The following is a 9,142-nucleotide window of genomic DNA, read 5'->3' as shown; positions in this document are numbered from 1 at the left end:
CTCTGATATTTCTGGATAGTCATTGGTTTTATCTTTCTAATAATTCTCATTTTGTCTTTTTATGAGTGCCGCTGGAACCCGAGGCTAGTACCAGGAGGAGAACTCATCTGCTCTTGCTGGGACACAGAAGCACCATAATATTACTGCTTCCCACACAGCAAGGAAACAAAGGCCTCATCATGAATTGTTGGACTACACCTTGTCATGCCATCCTTGGCTACATCTGCTTTGCAGGAATAGCCGTAATACTGCTCTTTGTCCTAGCAGTTCACTGTTGTGGACCCCCTACTGAACAGAAATAGAGGAAATAACATGCTCCCACTAATAATATTAGCTAGCACATACTTGCCTCCCATAGGGGCCACTGCCATGTGTCCTTGCTTAGAAACTCACTACCCAAATATGCTAGACCTGGTAGTCTACGGAAAGCCCTGTCAAGCAAGATTTTTGTTAGCTATACTTATCAGTCTGTGGCATGTTATGACTCCCCTACCAAATGCACGTGGTTGGGGGGGGGGGGGATTGTATTGAGCGGAAAAAATAATAGGACCTGTCACGGCCAATGTGCAGCTAACTAATGTTGCTCCTATTTGTTTCAGCAGTACGCAGGGCCAACACCCAACAGGTCGCCTCCCAGATGAACTATGCAACTCTACCCTCAAGACTGAAAATACCACCTATCCCTGGTGCCCCCCCTGCAGGAACATTCTATGTGTGGGGGACTGCTGCTTACTTCTGCCTGCCTGCAAACTGGACAAGAATGGCTTTAAACTTCAGATGGTCCTACAAACCAGAAGAATTCCTTACAAACCCCTCCAAGAGGAAGAAACGGGATCTAACCCCTTTGTCATCATCTCTTTTCAGCTGGAAGCAGTTAAGACCGGTCATCATCCATGTTCATCATAACATCCGGAAGTCGTTGTACCACAAGGCTAAGAGAAGCTTGTGGGACAAGGGCGGGGGGAATGAGAAGGCTAAAAAGGGCTAATTCCAATCTAACCCTGATATTTGGGGGCAAGCGATCTGAATCCATGCCAGCAAGCTCAGTGTACATTCTTGATAACCTATAATTCAGTCATTACCTCCTTCCCAGATACTGGTCTTGCAGAACCTGTTACAGAGGCCATAAAACTGTGAACAGTGCACTGCCCAGGAGGGAGGGTTATTAATGCTGGCACCAGGCCAAACCATCACATATGGCCTGGAGACCCCAACACCTGGGGACCTTCTTGCAAGGCCCACGAAAAGGACCAGAAGCATAATCCATATTTGCGGGACAAAGACCACAGGGAGATATAAAGAGAAGCCCCCTGTATGTTTCTTCACTCAGATTTGGAAAGTTATTCCCAGAGTCCGCCGGCATAAATAAAAAGTGTCCCTCCTTTTCTTTTAAAGCGTTGCATGGTTTTCTTTGGTCTTCTGCAACAGTGCTTCATGGGATTTTGTCATCTAAAAGGACACTTCTGAACCACTACGGACTCCAGAGACAAATTATCTTATTCAGAAAATAGAGTTTTCAACAGGAGAAACATTATATTAGCATTAATCTTCCAGAAAGTACTGTATCTCTCTGAAAGGGAGCACTCGTAGACTTCAGATCCAGCAAAATCTTGCTAAAGACTCAAAGGCAACTTTTCCAGAGTGAATTCATTTATTTCTAAAAGTGTGAAACAAAAATAATGCCATCTCTATCCTACTTGGTGTGAGAGAGAAAAGTCTTGTTTATAGTTATAATGAGTTAGATTAGAACTAATTCTGTTTTATTGTTTCTAGTTTGCCATACCCAATTTAATTGTTAGAGTATGCCTCCCCTTCTAAATATACTGTTTACTTTGAATAAGATCTGAGTGGAAAAGAGTCTCAGTTCACAGCCTATGGAATCTATTTGCATCTCCAAGGAAATTGTTCTTTACTACTCTTTTGTCATTTGTTCAGAGCACACCACAGAAGTGAATTCCCATCAATATTCATAGTCCTTGTAGCCTCCTGAGGCTCTCTGTGCCATTGTGCTCCATTTAGCTCTAAATCTGTATTCCCATATAGATTTAAACAAGAGAGCTAGGGAATTTTGAAGACTTTTGTTCTCACTCATGGTAATATTTAAATGGTCCACTGGGCATGCAAGTATTGCTGATTCTTTTATTGCTTTGTTACAGTCTACCACAAAAGATCCACTTTAAGGAAACATAACCCTTTTTTGTTTTTTGTTCATTTCAGATTCTGAAAATTTTTTACCTCTACATTGGTTAGTTCTATTATAAATCAATTTTGTTTCTTAAACGCACATAAGGTCAGGCATATTTTATTCTTTGTAGTGCTGAGGTTATGTCTTACCCTTCTACTCCCATAACAACCCCAGTGTTCCTACACCTACTCCACAGGTTAAACCTGGACTTACCTAGATTCTTCTTATTAAACACCACAAAATGTTTGGTATACCTTAAATCATGTAGTGAAAAATATATAATTAGTTGTAAAGACCATAAAATTAGAGGGGGGGGGGAATTCTATAGTATATGTCAAGTCAATCAGAAGTAAGAATTTGCCTAAATAAGCATCTACATATGTATATTATTTCGAAGCATATATTCTGCAAACTCAATAGATTGCAGATATATATACAACAGGTGGATATTTACACACTCTTTTAATTGTTACTGATGGGGAGCACTCTCTGTCCTCACCTGTTGTTGGGGGATGTGGGTTTCTTGTGATATTGAAACAGAAATTTTAGGGGTAAATAGGACAGGTTTAGGAAATTTTAGAAATTAAGGGGACCATGGAGGAAGCACAGGGCTGCAGAACAGCAGAAGGTATATTTCCATAGAATACGGGAAGCTGAAAAGCTGCAACAGGTACATTTCCATAGAATGAGGGAGCTGGGAACAGCAAAAGGTCTATATTTACAAAATAAAGAGAAGGAAGCCCTTCATCCAGAAGGAGAGGAAGAAAGCCCAAAGGGAATAGAAAAAAAAAAAAAGTAAGGAATGGGGGTGAGGGAGAACCTCATATGTCCCATGTAAGGTTCAACCTTTGAGCCCAGGAGTTACTATAGTTTAAGCATAGTAACCTCCGTCTTGGGTAAAAACTGCTGTTTAAAATTTAACCCTGCTATTCTGGCTTCTGTAAACATTTGCTTGCTTAAATAATAGGGAAAATAAGACTACTTCCATTCCAGAGAGGCCATAAACTATGCCCCAGACAGAGTTGTCAGTGCTGGTGCCAGGCCAGGCCTTGAGATATGGTCTCACGGGCCTGTCCCAGCACACAGGACTTTTTCTCAGAAGGTCCGGAAGTCTCATTCCAAATTTGAAAAACGAAGAGCTGAAAAACATAAATAAGGGAGACTTCCACCATACTGGGCCCCAGAATTTGAGAAGCAAGATTTTCCTGCTAGCACTAGCGAACAAGACTCCAAATAAATTTGGCTTATTGATTAAGGCATCTTCTGATTTACAATATAACATAGTAACCAGCCTAAGGAAATAGTGACCAATTAGAGGGAATATCAAGGCACCAGATCTTCAGCCTTTATAAGCCCTAGGGAAAAGGAACTCAGTTGGACCCTCTTCCCCCTCCTTACTTGGGAGTCCATTCTGTGGGACTCTTTCCCTCTTCCCATGTGGGAGTCTATACATGTTCTTCAATAAATCTCCACCTTTGCTATACCACTTTCTGTCCGTGGACTCATTATTCGACTCCGGCGGACAAAGAATCCGGGTTCCAGTCCAAAAATTCCATTTCAGTTGGTGTGTCGGCCCGGGATTTCTCCGTACGTTAGTCAACCTTCTTCACGTCGAATGGTGAGTAACCATGGATTCTGTCTCTTTTCTCTTTTGTATGATTTTGGAGGCTGACTGCCGCCTGCCAGTCACTTAAACTTGGCTGCCATCTAAAAAGCGGGCATTTCTCTCTATCTCTCTTTCACTGCTTCTTCCTGGATATATTCTCCAGGGCCAAAAACAAAGCGGGCATGAGTCAGCCAAGTAAAAGTCACTAGGGTGATTGCCACTAGAAGAAAAAGTCTCCTGTGGAAGGATAAACTGGTGCTGGGTCGGGTTAGAGCATTAGGCTTTCACCAGTCACAATTCAAAGCCCAGCCATTGACTAAATGAGTGTTTAGGTCCATGCCCAGCTCTGAAGATCAAAGAGGTAATTCTCCCTAAGGTCCGGGATTCTTGGATGTTCTTACATAAGAGCCACATTGGAGGTGATGGGAGAGAATCTCTCCATGGCGTGCAGACTGCCTCAATAGGGTTTTAACAACACAATTAAATTCTGACCCATCCAGGGGATGCATACAAGGGTTGGTCACCTAGCATCCTGGGTCCTCGCAGCTGTCATAGACAGTTGGGAGAGAAACAGACACAGTTCCAAAAATAGCACATTTCTTACCCACTACATACATTCACTCCCCTGGCCCAGGTCCCAAGCAGGTTTTAATTGGAGAATCATCTGCCTTTTCTTCTGCTCTCTATCTCAGTCAGGCCAAATAGTATGCAGCCAAGACTGCTGCCTCCGCAGTCTGGTCACAATAAGCTTAAAATCCTAAGCCTCCATTTGTGTGGGCCTTTCTAGTAAGGGTCCTGGGGGAAAACTTCTAGGCAAGAGTTAAGAAAGGAAGAGCCAGCTAACTGTTTTTCACCCCTGTAGAAGTTTTAGCCTTTCAGAGAATTCAGCATTACAGCCAGACACAGCTGTTAAGTTAGCCCATTAATTACTGGGTAACTCGCCTCTCGCCTTCATTGTGATTCCATAAAATGGTTAGATACTCTCAGGAGTGTTCTTAAAAGTCTCATTTTTGCCATGTTTTTATTTCCCAGTCCATCATTTGAAATTTGAACAGGTGAGCCATTTCTCACAAATTAAGGATGCTCCTGGGACTTTCTGTACCTGTGTAGAGGAAAAGTCCTCTACACAGGTACAGAAAGTCCCAGGAGCATCCTTAATTTGTGAGAAATGGCTCACCTGTTCAAGGGGAAGCACCCCACTCAATTTTGGGTGGCCCTGAAGCATCCATCTTATATGAAAACTGCTGTTTGAAATTTTAACCCTGCTAATTGGCTTCTGTAAATTCTTGCTTGCTAAGACTACTCCCACTTCAGCAAGGCCATTAAATTTTCCCCAGACAAGGTTATCAGTGCTGGCGCCAGACTAGGCCTCTGGTTGAGGTTTCAAGGCCCCAGTACATACAGGCTCTTTAAGAACTTGCAAAAGGGGCCGGAAACACTCCGTATTTGGGAGACAAAGAAGGTAAAATCATATAAATAGGGAGAATTCCTGCATGTTGGGGCCAAGAATTTGAGAGACATTTTTCCTCTGGACCCGCGCGTAATAAATGTAACTCCATCTCTCTAACTATTGCTTTGTTCTTCGGTTTTCTGTAACAGCCCTTGGCAGGAGCCCCATCTCTTCACGGGTGCTATAGAAAAGCCCCGAGATGGTTTTCTTTAGAAAATGGCAAAAATGACACAAGGGGCATATACACAAGACAACCAGGCAAGCCAATGCCCAAAATAGCCCATTGGAAAAATGCTGAGATTCTGGGGAGGTCAGTCCCCAAACCTTGATTTTTTAACGGAGTGCTTTGTGAAGTGTCTATGAATTGTGCGTACTTGTAAATATTGTGTTTCTATTGATGTTTGAATCAGTCTGTTTAAAAATAAGGAATGTCCCAATTTTCTGGGGCCCAACTGCTTATGGAGAGGAGGAACATGTGGCAGGGTTTGAATCTTGACTCTCCTTGTCTGTAATAGTACTTTGGTTACTGATTGCTAGCTTGGTTTGCTCTTTGCCGTCTTTATGAACAGAGAAAGCCCTCTGGCTCTGCTCCATGTAGGCTTTGTATCTCTCAGAAACAAAGGTTGTTCTGGTAGGTTAAGATTTTAAGATTATAAGGCTAATTTTAAAGTGTAAATTTGTGAAACGCAGGGAAGTTTAAACAAAGACCACTAGCTAAGGTTGTAGCCATTGTCTTCCCTGCCTGGGGTGAAGCGGGAAAAGAAAAAAGAGCAGTTTTACTCAGATGCTGAGCAGCTTTTAGAAGTGGCGGAACCTGTGCAGGCCCTTAGAAAAGGGGCAGGGCAGGGGAAATTGGAAAAGCCCCGCCCAGCATCACATCCATTGAACATCTGGTAGGCAGCTTAAGTATTAATGGGAACCACGTGGTCCACGCCTGCCTGTGACTTCACAAACCCGCGCAGGCCCGGCGGAGGCCGGAACTAAGGCTAACTATGAGGTGATCACAGCGTTGCGGCTTCTGCACCCTTGGGGGCCCGGCAGCAAGGCAGCAAGGGAGTGGACGGGCGGTAGGCGTGTCCACCCAGCATTTTCTCTGACATTCAAAGTATATCATATAAAAATTTTATGGCCAGATTGAAAATAATTAATTCTGCGGTCAAGACCAAATCTTTAATGTTAAAACCGGTTTAAGTTTTAATAATCTTTAAATTGGGTATATTTGACAGCTTTTCCGAATGTAATATTTCATGAATTTAACTGAGAGACAGATTTGTGATATCTCAAGGGCCCTGAGGTGATACAAAGATTTATTCTCCCTAAAAAGAAATATCTTTAAACTAAATTAGACCAATACAATATACTTGAGGTTGCATGAGGAAACTCTGTCAAATAAAAATTAATAGCAATATTCTATTTAAATACATATACTTTGAATGTTACAGAAATTTCAGTCTACTTCAGAAGAAAAACTTAACGCAGATTCACAGCCAAGTTCAAACAGGAAGCTTTCAGTCAGGGAAAAAGGGCAAGCATGATAATTCTCTGTGTCTGCCAGTGACATTCTGGGGTTTTATGTTTCTCTTATTAGGATTTATAAATTGTCTTCAGTGCTTTAATGCGCCGTCTGCAATAAGCCATGTGCCACAGGTTACATACAAATTGCTTTCTGTACTAGAAGGTTGTTGTCTCAGATTATGAAGCAAAGGTTTTATCAATTGCATTTTAAACAAATCTAGAACCATGCCACTTTTGAATTTTGTCATTGGATAACCATTGCCTTACTTTGGTGCACTTAAGTCTTTAGAAAAACCCATAGACAGGACTCTGACTTACTCTGAATTGCAGGCTTCTAAAGCAGGTCATAGTTGAACTAAAAGGTGTTTGTAAAACTTCAGGAAATTATTAATTAGAAACAATAACTAAAATATATTAAAAAAAGGTGGTACAGCACCCCTTTCCTAGCATAACTAAATAAAATATTCAAATAAACATTAAATGTTCAGGGACAAATTTAAGCTTAAAAGGGGGAAATAAAAATATTTTCCACTAGTATTCACCATTAATAAAAACTAAAAAGGTATGCCTTTTACCTAAATTGTTCCCTACAAAATCCCTTTCCCAGGTATCTTTTAGGGGAGCAACCAAGTTGGTTGCCCAGTTTAAAAGAAAATAAAATCTCTAAAATGGCATTTAAAGGTGTGAAAATAAAACAATAGAAATTAAGGGTCAGTAAAAACTAAAAGTTAAGCAAGTAAGCCGGGAGTGTAAAATATAAAATCAGGCAGAGGATAAATTCTTTAATGACGAGGGCATACACGAGATGGGAACCTGAGCTGTTAATACTTTACTCGGATCACTGGATAATGGCCAAACCAGGGTTCCAGGTACTGTGTAAACTCTCAAGTCCTCATCCTAGAGAAGACCCCTCGGAAATTCAGGTCAGCAGGCACTCCAACCCATCCAGTTCCGTGGGTAATTCAAAACATTACAGCCACTCAGGCCCTTTTAAATCACAGACAAGGGACCTGAACCATGACACAGGGTATGTACGCTTACATGGGAGGCAAGCAGATGGCCTCTGTGTGACCTCCGGTCATCACCGTGGTGGTCAGTACAGCGTGTCCACCGGGAAATTTGTTTGCAGTCATGTTACAGAGATTCGGATCAATCAAACAATGCAGGAGGAGAGTTTGGAGAGACTTACTTTATTCACCACAGTGGGCTTAGAGAAAATGAATTCAAATTCTAAGCAAAGCTACAAGCAGACCTTCCCTTTTTATTAAGGAGCCAGCCCTAGGTGCACTTGGTGGTTATCTCGCTGCTGGCCTTGACAACAATACAGTTCTATCCAATTAAAAAATGCACCTGGCATGGCATTGAAATTATGGGCATATCTAGTGTCTGGCCTACAAGGTCAGGCAGCTAAGTTTATCTTCCTCATATTCAAGCAGGCTAGAAAGCAAAGTTATTTTTTTAGAATAAGAGTCTGTCTAAAACAACACCAGAGAATTCCAAACAGTAGTTTTACAAAATAGGGGTTTTTCCTTCTCATTGCCCCCCCTTGTCCCACAAGCTTTTCAGCCTTGTGGTATAATAACCATGGGATGTTATTGTGAACAGGGGTGTCGAAACTTTTTTAGTTACTAATGCTCCTAGTACCACAGTCCCCATCAGTACTGTCCACACTGAAGTCCAGTTCCTCTCCTGCAGGTGTCGAGTCTCCTCCTGGCCTGCATGGAGCCCAGGCTAGGGATCTCATGGGTGAGGCCGCTGGTTGCCAGGATCCAGGCCGTTTCCTGGTGCAGGAGCTGGGAGTGGTGTAGCCAGGTCTGGATGCCATCTATTTCAACAGCCGTTGGCGTGCTCAGGATAACAGTGTAGCATTCCTTTCAGGTTAGGGTGAGTCCTTGGGCAGTGAACTTTACCCACACCGAGTCCCTGGGCTGGAAGGGATGTACAGGGTCCACGGTGGGCACTGGCAGAGCATCTCAAACAAGCTTATGGGTGGCTCTCTGGGTATACTGCAGAACCTATAAGGACTTGAGTAAGGGAATGGTTATGAATTCCAGCTTTTAGTTTCTCCCTGGCCCTGGGAAGAGTGGGGGAGGTCTACCATACATGATCTTTAAAGGAGGGAACCCCTCCGGGTAGGGGGTACACCTGGCCCATAAGAGGGTGAAGGGCAGGAGGTTGGTCCAGTTTTCACCGGTTTCTAGGACAAATTTAGTTAAACTCCTTTTTAGAGTTCTGCTCATGCCTCTCCTAAGGCTTGAGCTATACTTTGAGATACCTTGGCTACAAAAGCGGGGCTGTTATCTGATCCTATGACTACTGGCAGCCCAAATCTAGCTATAAACTCCTGGAGTAATTTCTTGACAACTATAGAGGTTGTTTCTGTCCT

Source organism: Cnephaeus nilssonii, assembly GCF_951640355.1.
Source record: "Cnephaeus nilssonii genome assembly, chromosome: 3".
Classification (NCBI taxonomy): domain Eukaryota; kingdom Metazoa; phylum Chordata; class Mammalia; order Chiroptera; family Vespertilionidae; genus Cnephaeus; species Cnephaeus nilssonii.
The sequence above is the reverse complement of the archived record's forward strand: the minus strand, read 5'-3'. Positions refer to the sequence as shown.